We start from the raw sequence: 17,730 nt of genomic DNA on the forward strand, positions 1-17,730 counted from the left end.
GTTATTAATATGTACGTAGCCTTTAAATTACGTTGTCGTTAGCTCGATCTCCAAACAAAAAAGATTCAAATCTTTTCAAGAATTTAATGAGTTCTCATCAATCGAAAAGGTTTTATATATAAAAATATTTTAATGTGCCTCTTTGAAATAGATCAAGATCAATTATATTGATTACCAACAAAATGAATAATAACGCTGCAAACGAGTTTTCAAAGAATTATTGAAAACGAAGCCGATATTAATGATTTTTCTATCCAATTATTAATTAGGCATAATTTTAATAAAACGTGTGTATTAATATTGCTAAATTAATTGCTATATTATTATTGGTTTTTGATGTTAATTACAAGTGATTTGTATAATTTTATTCAATACACCCCAGTATTTAGTTTTAATCATCTCAAGCCGTTCAAGTTTGTTATCCCTCCCCCACTCCTCTTGTCAGAAAAAGTAAGCATAGCTTTGAAAAATAAACATATATACAGATATAACAGATAGTTCATAAACGTATTAATGTTTAATTTAAACGTATCAATCATAGACAATGTGTGGGTAATATGTGTAAAAAAGTAAATATGTAGTGTTCACTAATCACCAAAAAGGAAAATCAAAACATCACTCATAATTTATTGATTTATATCTGTCATGAATAAAGTATTATTATTATTATTTATATACAAAAGGCATTGTATCACAAGTATTATAATCGATCGCACTAGATATCTACACATCAGAAATTTATTCAGAGACTTTTTAAAATGTATTTTTACGAAGTTTTTATTGAAGGTATATCATTTTTAATGACATCATTATAATAACGAGTATCGCAAGCGTAAATATATTTCTGTATAAATTCTTCTTATTAGTATATCTAATAAATTGTTAATATTCATCTACACGCTTGCTACTGATTCTGTTTCTAGCACTACTGTCATAAATACTTCTTACACACTACGGTTTTTCCCGCAACAATAGTAATTGCACCGGCATGAGCAGTGGCAGCTCGATTCACCTTTTCACATAAACTGCCCATTTGCCTGTTTGACAGGGCCAAATGTAATGTTAAAACAAGTGCTAATTAATAGAAAAATATTAAAAGCGAGTTTAATGAATGGTCACATGTTTCGTATAGGTTGGTTCCAGAAAGTTCTAAATCGTTTCAATGCAAAAGGAAAAATTGCGTTATTGGGCCAAGTGTTGCGGCATGAGCGCTTTCACCTCCTTAAATTAATCCAGGGTGTCAGCGTGTTGGCAGAACGAAAAAATCATGACTTCGTTACGTAAGAGAGTGGACGCGTATTGCAACTGCGGAAGAGTTGCTGCATCTGGCATAGGAGAAGACACGCTTTAGAAGACTGACGGCGAACCTTCAGTAATTGAGAGACATCAAAAGAAGATTTAAATAAACGAAAATATTTCCGATACTACATTTTTATCGCGATCAATTCTGTAATCGTCATACCATTTATTTTTATTTATTTTATTTTTTTTATAGAACAGGGGGCAAACGGGCAGGAGGCTCACCTGATGTTAAGTGATACCGCCGCCCATGGACACCCTCAATTTTATACACAATATATCTCTTATTTATTAGTCTTAGATGAACATTGATTTAAACTTACTTCCTGGGTTTTTCTTTAATACATATAGGACTTCCTACTCCTCTAACATATTGTCTAGAGACTTTACTCCATCTTTTATCTCTCATTTTTCTATCAGATATCTCTGTGATATTATTGTTTGTTTCATGGGCAAGTGACCCACCTTTGAGATGCGTAGGCTCAACCAACAAGGCTGTTAACACTTGCGTATTATAAACAAATATGATACCTTTTTGCAGCGTATCTCAATGAGAACGGAGGAACTATGTAAATTGTAAAGCGATGCGAAGGTTTGGATATATAAATCGTATACGCCCATAAACTCACGTGTGGCCGTATTGCAAATGTATCAAATGTCAGAGCAATTCGTCGAGCTAATCGATTCCTGGTAAAACATGTGCTGTTTTATCTTTTGCTAAGTGTCATCAGTTTAAGTGTTTTGACAGAATGGAGATTGCGATGGTTTTTGCTTTCTGAGAATTATCTCTATAGGGCTCGGCAAATGCAGGTCGTTTTTTAAATTTATTTGATAATCAATCGGCTGGACTATTTCGACAATTTTTTTTATTCATTTTATTTATATTTGAGGATAATTTGAATAATATAAGAAAATTAGATTAATTACTTGTGTTTTAATTCCGGTAAAGCATATGCAGTATGGAGTAGCATAGCAAAATGTTCCATATGTTGGTATTTAGTTACTAAAAAGATAAACTACGTAAAAATCGTGTTATGCGAAACGAATTTCGTCCTTTCCTTAAGAAATTATAATGTTACTTTCATCTTTTAAACACAATTATATAAATAACTGCGGAATTTCCATAAATTTTTATGTACTTAAATATATAAACTTGTTATAATAGCCCAGGCCCAGATTTAGGAACTTAAAACATAAAAAACATTGTTATCAAAATGAGAACATAAGATCTTTACTCACTTCTACTCAAATCAAAAAAAGACAGACAATTATTGAAATATCAGTTTTATCTCTTATCACAAAGATTAGGAAATTATGGGAAAACATGTTCTGGTCCCAAAAACAGACATTCCAGTCTTTGGTTAAGATTTAATTTTATAAAACAGGGGGCAAACGGTCAGGAGGCTCACCTGATATTAAGTGATACCGCCGCCCATGGACACAATGCCAGAGGGCTTGCGAATGCGTATTATTTTAAACAATTAATTCCTCGAGCTTTCATTTTAATGCGCACAAGCAAACCAGGAAACTGTAATTATCCTAATATTCAAAGACATTAGAGCCGAAATAGACCCGGTCCCTATTCTTATATAAGCGATATTCTTAGACTGTTTTAAAACTATTATTCTCGCCAGTATTTTAATGGATGTCAATCATATGGGGAAAGATTCTCTTCCGTGGGGTTTCCGTGAATAAAATAAGAGATATATAGCAACTAGTTGTTAGGAATAATACCTGCAGCTGAGTTTCATCATCGAACGTCGAGACAGAATACGAAATTCCACCCGTATCACCTCGACATGCGTCGTTCCATAGCTGAGCGTTTTAAAGTAGTTTTTGCCACGCAACTCAACTATATGGAATTATCTGCCCACTAAAGTATTTCCGAATGAATTCGACTTTAGATCATACAAAACAAAAGCGTACTAATTCTTGAAGGCCGGCACGCGAGAGTGTCTATGGGCGGCGGTATCTGCCCGTTTGTCCTCTGCTCAACAAAAAAATATAAAACCTAATGATATAAATTACCTAAACGGTATACTTTCCACGAGGTATTAATAGTTTTTAACACTTTCCCCCCAGTTCTATAAAAAAACTAGTTACTATATTCTATAAAAAAAGTAGTTACTGTAGTCTATTAAAAAAAACTAGTTACTATATTCAGCGTGACTCTTATAACGCTTAGAATTAACCGCAGCGCTTGAATATCCTTCTGCAGTCGCATGACTTTAGAATAGGACACCACATTTCAAGGTTTATTTTACTTTTGTTTCCCAATCTATCTATATTTACACGAACGTTGAACCCAGGGGAATATCGTTAGAGATTCCTTTGTGAAATATGTCAGCACTATGTCTAATGGAAAGTGATTGTATTTATTGACTGCATTCAATCGTTTAAAGTGCTCATGTGAAATGAACCAAAAAAATTTTTTTTTTTTGTTACACCAGCATGGTTTTATCCTAACAAACCTTTTTTTAATATAAACACTAAATGGTAATACATGGTAAATATATGGTATAAGGTTTTCATCTTAATTTATAATCTCTTTACTCTTGTATATAAATACCGCAATACGAGAAATACTGCCAGCGTTAAAGGTACACAGGGAACAAAATTTTTAAAATGTTTTTAATATTCTTTGTATTGCTTTTTAATTATTTTTATTTTATTAATACTATGTAGATTACCTACTACTGTTTAATCTTTATAAGAATTGCCAATAAATTAAGAAAGTTTATAAAATTGAACAATTTTATATTATAAACCTAAATTTACATTCTACACTAAATAATACAGATTTTGCTTTTGACTTTAAAATGTATAATATATGTTCTAAAAGATGTCTTTGAATAGCACTGAGGTTTTAACTTTTTTATCCTTGTAATTAAGTTCTTTAACCAACTTCAAACGTATAATATGTTTTAATTATCACATACATAACATAATATAAGTATAAATGAATCCAATTTAAATCCTCAATACTTAAAGTGAGTCACAAAACACACGATCCATCAATGCCAGAAAAGTTTATATTTTAGGCACATTTTCGTTTTTTGACTCACAATGTTTACGAATGCCGAATTTTATAGTTTCAGTTCCGACCACATTGATCATTTATCTCTGACGTTCGATGCTTCATCATTACACCATCGGCATTTTATATGAAATGTGATGAAATTTGTATATTTAGTAAATAACATTTAATACTTACGAAACAGACAAAATAACAGTATTACTAATATCAGAAAAAACAGCAAAAATTGTGGAAAGAAAGAAAAATAAGGTACATTGTGTGTTGAGGTAGTAAGCACTGGCGCATTATGCTGTGAAGCAGACGTGTTTCACAGCGTTGGTAATTCTGCCAGATACCGCAACAGTTAGTTTGTGTCATACCAAAGCTGTAGTAGTTAATGAACAGGTAAAAAATATATAGAGAGTTTATTTTGTACAATATTAACGTTGTGCACAAATATAAATGATGATGTAAATTTTTTGGTATGCAAGTACAGTATGACTTGCTCATGCTGAAAGATATTTGCTCTATATCTCAAGTTCAAACTCGATTTTCAATTAAACTTTTACTATAATCATTTGAATATCTCTAAATATACCAAAAAAATCTAGAACTATAATATAAATTCTAATTCTCGCGTATTTATATTATGACTATGCCCACTCTGCCCTCAATAACAAAAATAACACGTCATAAACAATAGCCAACGAATTTTAGAATATTTTTTTAACTAACAAAATAAACGTCACCTGGCTCAAAGTCACAAGGTCCACTGTAGGTCCACTCACATTTCGAACATTTCAAAATTTGAATTTGGAATTCGAATCGGCTCGGGCCGCGCGACGCGACGTGACTAACCCGACTGGGTGTACGTTTAGATTATTCTGTGTCGTGTATTTTTAGAATACGCCCCCTGAATGCTTTCAGAAGAACACTGAAACCACGTGGACAGTTTCCGCTGAGGGTGAAGGAACGGGGGGTTATTCTAAATATCTCAAAAAGGATGAAGGGAAGCTGGACATATGTGGATGTCTGGACCGAAACGATACGTTATTTTTGTGTAATAACAATCAGGAATATCGTTATCATAAAGTAATGCCCAACGCCCAGTCTCATACTAGACACTAGAGTACACGTTTTAGGAAACAGAATTATTAGAAATATAAAACATAAAATAGTGCTAAACCTATTTCCATCTCTTGCACAACATTTATTTTATTAGTGTTATTTTTAGTACAATATTTATTTTATAATAAATATACTTACACAAAGTGATATATTACAAATCGTAAAGCATGTTGTACATTCACGAAAATTTGGCCCATCGGCCAGAGTACTGATGGAAGTATTTTTAGCACATAACAGAAACATCAAAGAATATGTTTAAAAGAAACATTCAAGAAAACTGAATTTAAAAAACACTTCCATTTGCAGAACAGAAAAATGTTATACGTAAAAACACTTGCAACTTTATAGGTCGGGGCTTCAGACTTTGTTTTTTTTAAATAGGTATAATCGGCCTTCAGCTTCATACGGCTTCGAGTTTTTGAATCTAAGGCTGGCTACCTTACGAATGATTTCCTTAACAGAGTATTAAATGTACAAACAAACAAAAAAAAAATTGTAGGGCCTGTTTCACAATGTATGGATAAAGTGCCAAATAGCTATGCAACACATAAATTATTCGAAAGATTCCGAATAAGATACTTCGCATTTCATGACAAATAGTGCTATCTGAGAGTCTTGAAACGCAAAAATACTGTTTATCCTACAAATAAGTAAGTAAGACATTGTGAAACAGACCCTAAGTCTTGTTATTCTAGTCAAAGTAGCGGACATACAAACATCCCTTGAACTTCATATTAAGATGTGTAAATTAAAATAATTAACAAACACATGCTTTGAATGTTCTCACGCTATTATGAATATAGAACATGACTTTACATGTTTAAATATGGTGTAATATTGTAAAGTATCGGGAATGACTAATAAACGTAAAATAGTGAGATAGATTTTATAATTATTTAACTGGGCGTGGTCTCGAAACCTATTGAACTGATTTGAATTTTTATTTTCTGATTATTATGTGACTTGTGCACATGTGCTTATGACACGATGATATAAAACACGAAAAATCAAATTCAACAATGTCACATACCTACAGGCGTTAGTTTGGCCTGTATTTGTTGGAGATGATTAAAAATCATTTATTGATAAGAGCTAAAAACATCTACTAATATTTGGATCAATATCAAAATATCAGTTATTGACATAATGTGAAGTAAATTTAGAATCATTTTTTGTGACATAATGTGCACAAAAAATGCTTCTAAATTTATATTTACTGCCAATTTTCAAAATAAGATCGAACGTAGAACGGACGCGAAGATTTGGCAATATAGGGTAAAACCGGGATAGATGCCCCACTTTTCGAAACTGTTTCATTATTTGAATACCAAACATATTTGCTTAGATTGACCCTGTAATATAGTTAGTTTAATCATTCATAAAGCTTTAGAAACTGTATTTAATTACCTAACCATTACTGGTTTTGTAAAAATGTAATTCTTGCGAAACACATTTTTTGGGGATAGATGCCTACCTATATGGATAGATGCCCCACTATAAAATCACTTAGGAGGATAGATGCCTGTGATGCGGGATAGATGCCTTTTTAAATAATCGACAAGAATACATAATCAAAATGTAATATTTATTTATTATCTTCATGTGTAGGTAATATAAAATGCTTAACCATAATTATATTTATGCATGTCTTTAACAAAAAACGCAAAAAAACTGTTTAAGCGATAACATATTAAAGTTATCATATAGAATCATCTCAAACGAAACATTCCCGTTTTAACGTAGAAATAATTATTTAACAATTATAAAAATCAACATATTCTTATTACATATTATTTATATCTTAACATATTCTTATTATTAACATAGCTTCAGTCTTGTTTATCTTAGATTCTATTTGTTTCTTTTTCTTGCCAGCAATATCCCTTTTTTCTTTTATTTTTTCTCTAGAATTGAGAATATCTGCCGATTGTTTAGCTCTCCTTGCTAAAGTCAGAGGAATTTGTGATATTGGTGATGCTTCGACTAAAAATGTAGATGTTTCTTTTTTTTCGTTATCTAGAGTCACTTCTTCTCTGCTAAGACCTTTAGCCCTAGCGACAGATAAACCTTCTGCTTGCCTAATAGACAATTCTGGATTTCGCTCAATAAAGCTTTCGAACCATTCATTCCCAGCTATCTGGTTTTCATTATCAAAATTGTGTTGAATCTGCAGCTTTTCGGCAAATTGGTATGCTAACGTACGCATAGAACGTCTATCTGGGGGAAATACCGCGTCGCTAAGCTTCAAAATGTGCGCTACCAACCTTTTTTCGTGTTTAAAACCCAGGACAGGATGTTTTCCCAAAGTCAACTTAGTTTAGTTTTTAATAGCGTAACGCCTTTGCAATATTCTGGATGGAATCCCAAATTGCCTGGATATTTCATTGATCCCCAATTCTTTTTTATCCAATTCATGAAAAGCTGACTGTAGCTGCTCTGTTGTCCAAGAAACTACTCGAGCTCATACGCCCTCCTTTCTTTTGTATTTCCTTGGCATGGCTCACCTACAATAAGCAAAGTAAGTATAAATAAAACACTGTGTCTACACTCATTTCATTACATTCGAAGTATGAAATTAAAGATGGATACATTTTTTTTGTGTTTTCTAATATTCTACTATTAGGAAATACCAAAATATTCACGACTATGACTTTTAAATACTTTGATAAGGCTTTTGCAGTATAGAGGGATAGATGCCCCTAAAGTCAACTATCCCTTGTAAACTCGGGGCAACTATCCTTTTCACTAGGGATAGATGCCTTTCAATATTTTATAAATAAAATAAATGCAAACATCAGTGATTGACTCTTAAATGTGTTCTCAAAGAACCAATGTATTAAAACTATTCAAATAAAATGTAATAATTTAACTGTTTATAAAGATATGGAATAGTGAATACTTACGTTTGAAATTTTGAAGCGTTCGTCGCGTCCCCTGCAAATGTAATTCGACACACAAGGGAGAAACGTCACTCTAGCACAATAACTCTTGCATCACCGAGATGGTCAGTGCATGTGGCGTGTATGTAAACAACGAATTTGCTGTTTCGTTCTCTGGAAGTTGATTTTTTAGAAACGAGGCATCTATCCCAGCGGGGCATCTATCCCGGTTTTACCCTACTCTGCGTTACTTTTCTTTAAATTATTATTAGAATCAAATTAAACATGAAATCATATAAATTATTTTGAATTTACCTATCGTAATAACACTTAAAAGACGAGCAGGATCTATATATATATCTTTATATTTAACCAATAATTAATATTTTTAATAAAGTACTCTCGTAAGTGTTGAGCAGCGTTGGCTTAGTGGTTTCAGCGTGCGACTCTCATCCCTGAGGTCGGAGGTTCGATCCCGGCTGTCCACCAATGGACTTTCTTTCTATGTGCGCATTTAACATTCGTTCGAAAAGTGAAGGAAAACATCGTAAGAAAACCGGCTTGCCTTAGTACCAAAAAGTTCTAGGCGTGCGTCAGGCACAAAAGGATCACTTAACAAATTATCATAAAACAGATCCAGAGATCTGAAGCCCAAATTTAAAAGGTTAGGTCGTCGTTGATTTATTTTTTTAAATAAGCTTATATTAGTAGATAATAGAGAGTAAGATAGCTTTGAAGCCTGTCCAAACAATGCTAAGAATATTTTTGAAGGCGCATCAAATTGTATTTTCCTGTTTATTGGAAAGATTACAAAATATTTGTCCATTTGTCGTTATAAGAGAAACTCTCATTAAGATGAATTTTTGCAAAATTACATTTTGTACATTCAAAATTGTACTTCGGTTATATCTATCTAGATCTTGATATTGTGAGTAAAATAATTACTTGCACATGTATCTTTTATTTAAAAATTTCCTAAATACAAAAAAAATATCGCACGCATATTTTTATGCAGAAAAACAGTATGGACTTTTACAAATACATATATAATAAATAGACTCGGCCGCAAGCATTTATGTTCAAATATTTATTTACAAATATTTTTCTAATTGGGAGTAAAAGTGCATTTAACTTTATTTATATCCGCTATTCAGCTGTATAGACATCCGATTTACCTCAATTCTGAAAACATTGCAAAAAATAGCATAAGCATAGCGTTAATATTTTAATGTACTCTCAAAAAAGGGTGCGAACGTCTGGGCTTATATTTTGCGGACTTGCATAGTGTCTGCTAAATTTGTCCCTATTCTTTTTTATCTAGACTCTCAAAGTCCACCCAAAACTGAACTCTCATTTAGTACACTTAAGTCCAAAGTACTAAAGCATTCCATTTTTGATTTTCAACGGCAATAACGACTCTACGGTACCTCGTTATAACGGCGACATTACGTTAACGGAAACGTCTAACGAATTGTTCAAGTGATCCCTTTGGGCGCAATTTCGTTAAGCATTTAATTTTGCTCCTGACTTTATGGTTTAAATTTAATGCCTGTCAATTTCGTCTTATTCGTGCAGTGGCGAACTATTTTGTTCAGCTTAAATCTAAATACATGGTGTAAATGCAAAATTAGTACTCGTCTATTAACACATTTGAATGAATTCTATGTAGCTGTATTGAGACTCTTAGAACAGTTGGATATACAGTTGGAAAAACTTGCTATGACGCCTATAATTACTGAAATCATTTTTTAATTTATAAATCTTAAAAAAAATTATTAATCTTAAATAAATAAAATAAAATAAAATAAAAGATTGCCAACACTCGGCGCATTTACATTGGTAAAATAACCATGATACAAATATTATTAGAGATCATACAAATATTAGACAAAACAAACATTAAACATATAAAAAAATTACTAATAAATAAAAATAATATTACAACAATCGATTTAAATGTGTGATGTGTGCTACAATGGATACCCAGACCTATGGTCCCAGACCAGAGAGAAAATATAAACAATATTAAAATAACATAATGAAAAATATTAAATATTTATTAAATTAATATCTTGTCACATGGGCCAATTCATTTTTATTATAGAATACTTACGAAATTTTAAATATTGTGTTCTATCCTGTGAGTAATACTAGTTTTTAACAAGCATTTCTCTTAACATAAAGATGAATATAACAGTTTTATAAATTGAAACTTTAAGTATTATATTATAACCGTATTTTAAACGGGTTCTACGCAAATAATACACATTATCAAATTTAATGAGTGCAGGCGACATGTTTGCCTACTTTCACAAACCTGCCTAAGATATTATTTAAACAAGGTCATATACAATATTGTAAAAGACTTCAAAAATGCCTTATTATAGTTTCAAACTGTTTGTAAAATTGTATTACTTATTATTAAATGTGTATGTGAAATCTTATGCAAAACTTACAAAATTCAATATAAATATAAGGTAAAATTACATCCGATATCGTACGGTATGTATAATATTATTTGACTTTTTAATGATTTTTTCTAATAAATTAATAGTTTTGATTGTAATGAACAGTAATGTAGAACTACATTTATTCAATACTCGAAACACAGGCGTTAATATAAATCATTAAAATTCAATACCACTTTTCGCGAGTAATATTAATTATAACATAATTGAAATTACAATCACGGTCATTAATATTAGATCTCTAAATGTGAAAATGAATTCTATTTATCTATTTGGTGAAACTATTATGATTTTTGAGTTTTATTATCATTAATTATAAAAATAGTAAACCAGAGGCCAGGATAAGAATACGTAGTCGTCATTATGAGGTAAGTATGAGTTGCGTATGGCAAATTCAATAAGAAATGGTTCAAAAAACCCAAATGATGTGTTGCTCGCGGCGTTCTCATGTACCACAGGCATCAGGAGGTTCATCTGATGATGTTGGAAATACTTTAGAGGGCTGCTGGTACTCAGATGTGGAACGATGGACTTCGAGGTGGTACGGGTTGTATTCTATCTCGACGTACGATGAAGAAAATATCCAATATTGCAGATTAATTTAAAGTATGTATTCAAAATTTGAGCGTACTTCTCCCTTAAAGGCCGGCAACGCACCCACAAAAACTGGGTGTCTATGGGATGCGATGACTGCCCTTTTTGGGCGTCCCGTAGGCTCATTTGCCCAATAATATATAAAAATAATAATCTTTAAATATAATACATGATAATTAATTATTTAATTTTCGATTTGTTCACGGTATGCTGAATTTTTGGCTCTGTTTAATGGTATTATTTTTATCACAAAATAAGAACTTCAAGAACTTATTTTTATTATTTCGTAAACATAACTTTAGATGCACCATTTGAATCATCACATCCTGTATAACTTAATCCCGATTAAACACATAAACATCCGACGACCAATAAATATTAGATACCCAGACATTGTATCATATTGGGACAGCTGTTTAAAGATCAGGAACTAAAATAGCCTGTCTGCGGGGGTTATTTTTGAAAGAACCGCCTGAATGCTGTTTCGGATTTCCCCCTATGTTTCTTTTTTGGCGATGAGAAAATGTCTTTAAATATTTAAATGAGTTACTTTTATTATTGAGTGTAAAACAGCAGTTGCTTGAATAAGATGGGACTTTTTTATGTTACAGGAGTCAAACAGCCAGGACGGTCAACCTGATGTTAGTGATACTAGTTAATAGCACATCTCAGACAAGGAAGATTCTACAAAGAAAAAAAAAATTAGAATGCAAAATTGCTCACTACATACGTTCGCTTTTAACTTTTGATCATTAACAAAACAGTTCGACTTTTAATGAACCTTGTAATGTCAAACAAAAAACATAAGAATGCCAAAATGACAGCACATAAATATCACAAATGTTATATTCTCTTTGTTCGACAATATAATGACTAATAAAATTAATAAATGCGACAAAAATCGCCTTTTTTATTATAGAGAAACAGGCAGGACGCTCACCTGATGTTTTTTTTATTTTTATTTATTTATTTATCACTACATTTTTCTATCTTAACAGTAATTACTAATACGATAGAATTCCAAAATCCCACACCAACTATTCTAGATAAAAACATTAAAAAATTAAACTTATATTCCTAAATCTATCTATCCATAACTAACAATATAGCTAGCAACTCTTGTGAACTTAGCCAGTGTACAAACAAATAGGTCCACCTCAATAGCAACTCTGTTGTTGTTAAGTGATACCGCCGTCCTTGGACTCTCAATGCCAGAGGTCTCCCGAATGCGTTGCCTTTTGAGAATTGGTACGCTCTAATCTGGAAGGACCCTACGTCGAATTGGTGTAAACATACTTCAGTGGGCAGCTGGTTCCATATTGAAGTGTTGCGCGGAAAAACTGTGGAACGACGGACATCGAGATGTTACAGGTGGAATTTCGTTTTCTGCCTCGACTTCCGGTGATGAAACTCATCTGCAGGTTCCGAACAACTCCTCTCAACACTCTCCCTGTTCAATGCGGTAAAAGATGTTAACAAGAGATCCAACATCTCTACGCAATAAAACGTTTTAATACGACAAAGTTTTTTTTCTAAAATTGTTATTACATATATGTTTAATAAAGCTAACACGGAATGTGAATTAATAATAATTAATGCTAATTTGGAACAGATAAAGGACTAATTGATTCAACTGATTATGTTAGTTAATGGACGTAAGCTTTAGTGATTTCAATAATTTGTAATTTAAACATAATGCATAATTTTAAATAATTATTATGAAAAGTCCTACATAATTATTTGCAAAAGTAGATATGAAAATCAAAATTATATTTGCAGTATTCATAATTTCTCACGTAAATTTTAACTTGAATCTATGGAGATTAAAGTAAAGATTTACTAATTAATATATATATATATATCTATATATATATAATATATATATATATATCCATAAATAAAAATACTAATTTGTGGAGAGAAAGAAGTGTATTCTTCTTCCGACCTACGATATGACATATGACTTCTGGATTGAAAACTGTAAGCTATAAGAACAATGTTCGTGTAAAACATAAATAATACTAAATATAGTATGTCTATATCACATAGTTAACTAACGCAACACCCACACAGAAAGATACAAAATAATAATAATAATAATAATCAAAATAAAAAAATCAAGAAAAAAATATTGTGTGTGTTGCAGTGATGACCCAGGCTCAGCATTATGCTGTAAAGCAGACGTGTTTCACAGCGCTTAATCTGCCAGAGACTACAACAATTACTTTGGGCCTCAGACACCAAAAAGGAAAATAATAATACTAGAAAAAATCGCCTGTGTAAAAATATAAGAAAAATAAAATTTTGTCAGATCCAAATCAAAACTTTCCTACATTATATTATATTTTCGAATATATAAACGTCAAAATGACACGTTGTTACCATAATAACTGCGATTTTCGCATAATTTGATGGAAGGGAGCCTGATTGCAAGTGTAATTATCGTTAAAAAATGTGTCGAGAATCATAACGCGTGACACTTTAAAATTCAGTGTATTTTAGTCACAATAATGGCAGGAACAAACATAAAATTCTCTTAGCGCTTTTAGTGTAACGGCATGGAAATAATAAAGAACGCAACAGCTCAAAGATGGAATAGCTGATCTTGAACATCTAAAATATTATTAATATGGCCATTCATGCAAAGCTACTTTATACTAATATTATTGAGAATAATTTGTTTTAAACGATTGTGAAGAAAAAAGCTACTTTAAGTTTTTTCAACACTTAAACAATGTTAAGAACACGCCATTAGAATGCTAATTTATCCATATGTCTAACATGAGCTTTTTATTTCCAAAATATTAAAAAATTATGTCAATATCGCGGGACTGGGACAATACGTATTGTGTGTGTGTACCAAATTTTCTCTAGAATCAAGTATTACTTCCACAAACTTTTATATACCAGTTAAAATTTGTACACTAAGGGAATTCACAATGTATGGATAAAGTACCAAATAGCTATGCAATGCATACGGAAGATAAAAGTTCCGAATAAGAAACTTCGCGTTTCATGACGAACTATCTGACAGTCGTGAAACGCAACATTAGTGTTTATCCTATCAATAAGTAATAAATAGCTTATTTGGAACTTATCCGGACATTGTGTAACAGACCCTATACTGCAAATAAACCATTTGTAATTAAGATATTTTGAATAAAGAATCTGGTAAAAAAACACTTGCCAACGCGTCAACAAATCAAACATTTCTGTTAAAGTCTTGTCAACTTAATATAATTGGTACTGTAATATTCTCAGAACTGGATCGATAACCCGTTTTATAATTGAGTCTCATTTTCTATAACTTAAATACAAGTTTTTACTGCGATATCGGACACTTCTCAGTGTTTCTGACAATTTATATTTGTTTACGATGCCAGATTTTTTTATTATTACAGAACAGGAGGCTCACCTGATGTTAAGTGATACCGCCGCCCATGGACACTCTCAATGCCAGAGGGCTCGAGAGATATATTGTCTTGAGATTTTTAAGGATTCTCTCATCTCTCTCGGGTCAGTAACATCAGTGAATACGCATCAACGTATTTGCATCGTCATCTGTTCTCTGCCATCCTTTGGTTACTGACCATGCCTTTTTTGTTGGGCTGCATATGGGGGTTGGTAATTCTCTTGATCTCTAACTTGCGTACGACGGCGCGGTCTGAGACGAAAATTAATGCCATTCCAGCGGCTTGGCTTGATGTATCATAAATGAAATATCCAGGACGAATATTCAATGCTATCCAATAGTTATTATACTGCTCGTTAGCATGAAAAAAACTTCAACTTAAGCGTAGATTGTATTTAAAATAATATAAAACATATGTTTCTTTTGTAGCCGTAAACTCGATAATAGATAGAAAATAAATCTAAATATTTTACATCAAATCAACATATATTATATATTAGGCATAATTAAAAGTGGCACTTTTAAATGTCCGTTATAGATTAATCTATAAGATGAGCATCAACACTCGCAGAAATGAAACGACAAAAACTATTTGAGATCGTAACAGGTACTTGAAAATCCAAATTCCAAACATTTTTTGCTCAAAAACCGGCTGAAGCCACTTAAGGCTTTGACCATATTTACAATAACTAGTAGTTAGTACTTACATAAATATCCTGCTGAGTTCAGCTAGGATCCAGCTTCGGCAAGGAAATTAATTAAGATCGTGAATTTTAACTTCAGATTTCTACAGTGTCGGTCAATTTCGCTGGCTTTGCGCGATTGAGGAAGATTTTTGCGACCTTTCTAACAATAATTGCTATATACATTTACATATGTATAATGAATAGATCTAGAGTTTTCTAAAGAACTTCCTGGCGATATCTTTAGATGAAAACTGAACTGGAATAGACTATCGATATTTGAATTTATTGTATTCGTCCAGAAATGCAGGTGCGACCGGGGAGAACACTAAAAACTGCAAAATATAATATCCTGTATAACGATTGCTTACAGTTTGGTATTAGTTGTTTAATGTGTAATGATTAGGTAAGAATCTTTTTATTTCAATAATTTATATACATATACAACACATATCTCCGACACTATTGACATATTTGTATGTTCGCAGAGTGAATTCACAGTAGCGATATTGTGTATAACATGTGTTAAATATTATATATGCACTTTATTATATTTTATTAAATGATTCTCGACATTATCGTATTGGCATAGTCTGTAAGGATAATGTATGTATTTCTGTAATAAATAAATAAATAATAAAAAATAAGATAGCAATGAGATTTTTTTATTTATGTATAAAAACACTCCTGCCTAAACAGGTGACCCTAAATTGACAAGACTGAACAATAAGTGAATAAAATTTCAAGACGAAACAAAAAAATCATATGAAATTAATTAGGAAAAACAACATTACATAATTAAATACAAGAAATTAACTAACTACTATTGGCACTAATAAATAATAGAACTTTTGCCTGTTTACTCAACAGACAATGAAAAATTTTAGTATGCTATTTATTCCTAACACAGTATATTAATAATAAAACATTTTTTTTTAAATATATAAACTTAATCCCACGCAGATTTTTATAACGTTTTTCCAGATTACTATTTTGACATCAATAAATAGAATTGCGATATTCAAATTCTATTTTATTCTAGCAAAGAATTTTAATTAGGTTCTAGGACAGGATACACAACTGTTTCTAATTTATTACATACGAGTACTATTTTGAATATTAATTAATTGTAAGATTTATATGGCGCCTTACTAAGTATAAATATCAATAATTACCCAATTTTAATCATAAATTTAAAGGTTAAGTGGCTAAGCGGACCACTCTGGACTCGGAAGTTCGTGTGTTTGAATCCTGGCCGTCAATAGGCTTATAGATTTTTAGTTGTACCCAGATTGTCGAAGAGGTCTCAAAGAAATCTTTTACTTTGTGGAACCAGCTGCCCACTGAAGTATTTCAAAACCAATTCGACTTAGGGTCCTTCAAGAAAAGAGCGTTAAAAGGCCGGCAAGGCACTCGCGTGCCCTCTGGGATTGAGAGTGTCCATGGGCGGCGGTATTTCTTAACATCAGGTGAGCCTCCTGCCCGTTTACCGCCTTTTCTAAAAAAAAAACTTTTTAAGAATTTATTTTTCATCTTGTTTATTTTTAAAACACGTCAATTCATCGATATCTATTAGATTTTTCAACTTTCTTATTTTACATAGAAAACACTTGAGTTGTGGCCGTTTGAAGATGTGTTGATAAGATTAACATATTTTTTAAACCTTTTCTATCTAATCGAAGATTACTAGTTGTAGGATTGTAACGATAATCTTTATTATGATTACTCTATATTTTATAAATTCGTTTCGGGATGGCCCGCGTTTGTGGTGGATCCAAATGGTCTTTGCTCGGGCCATCCCAGAGAAAGAAAAAGGGAAGATAAAATAAAAGAGATAGCGATGAACGATTAGTAAATACTAGCGTGATGAGGGACTACTGAATAATTTTTAGATGTTCTTCACTCTTTCAGAAATCATGTAGGTACTAGTATTAAATAAAATTTAATAAATAATAATAATTCTTAAAAGGCCGGCAACGCACTCGCGAGCTCTCTGGCATTGGTAATATTGCTGCCAAAAGCTACTTTTATTTTACTCAGGTGCATTGCATTCCAATGGTGACGGAATTTTCCTATTTATAATATTGCACGGATTAAACCTCCTTCCTTATAATGTAATTCAATATTATACGTAAAGATATGCTAGCAAGAACTATACTAAGATTAACAGAAGCCACTAAATGCCAACCTACACAAGTGGGGCTTTCTTGCGAACGTATCTATGCAAATAGCGTTAAAGGCTTTTTACCAT

General features: G+C 31.9%; 1 protein-coding gene across 5 annotated transcripts in view; it reads right to left on the bottom strand.

Moving 5' to 3' along the window:
• The window catches only part of LOC110993849 (irregular chiasm C-roughest protein), a 62,620-nt gene that overhangs the window by 31,328 nt on the left and 13,562 nt on the right, over positions 1 to 17,730 (bottom strand). For 3 of the 5 annotated variants that reach the window (XM_022260218.2, XM_022260214.2, XM_022260219.2), the window contains exon 1: positions 5,065 to 5,187. The exons of 1 other annotated variant lie outside the window; for it this stretch is intronic. The gene's annotated coding sequence lies outside the window, so the exon portion shown is untranslated. Of the gene's footprint in view, positions 1 to 4,067; positions 4,080 to 5,064; positions 5,188 to 17,730 lie in introns of those variants that run through there. One more of the 5 variants, XM_022260216.2, reaches the window with a different exon arrangement.

This window comes from Pieris rapae, chromosome 9, assembly GCF_905147795.1.
Source record: "Pieris rapae chromosome 9, ilPieRapa1.1, whole genome shotgun sequence".
Taxonomy (NCBI): Eukaryota; Metazoa; Arthropoda; class Insecta; order Lepidoptera; family Pieridae; genus Pieris; species Pieris rapae.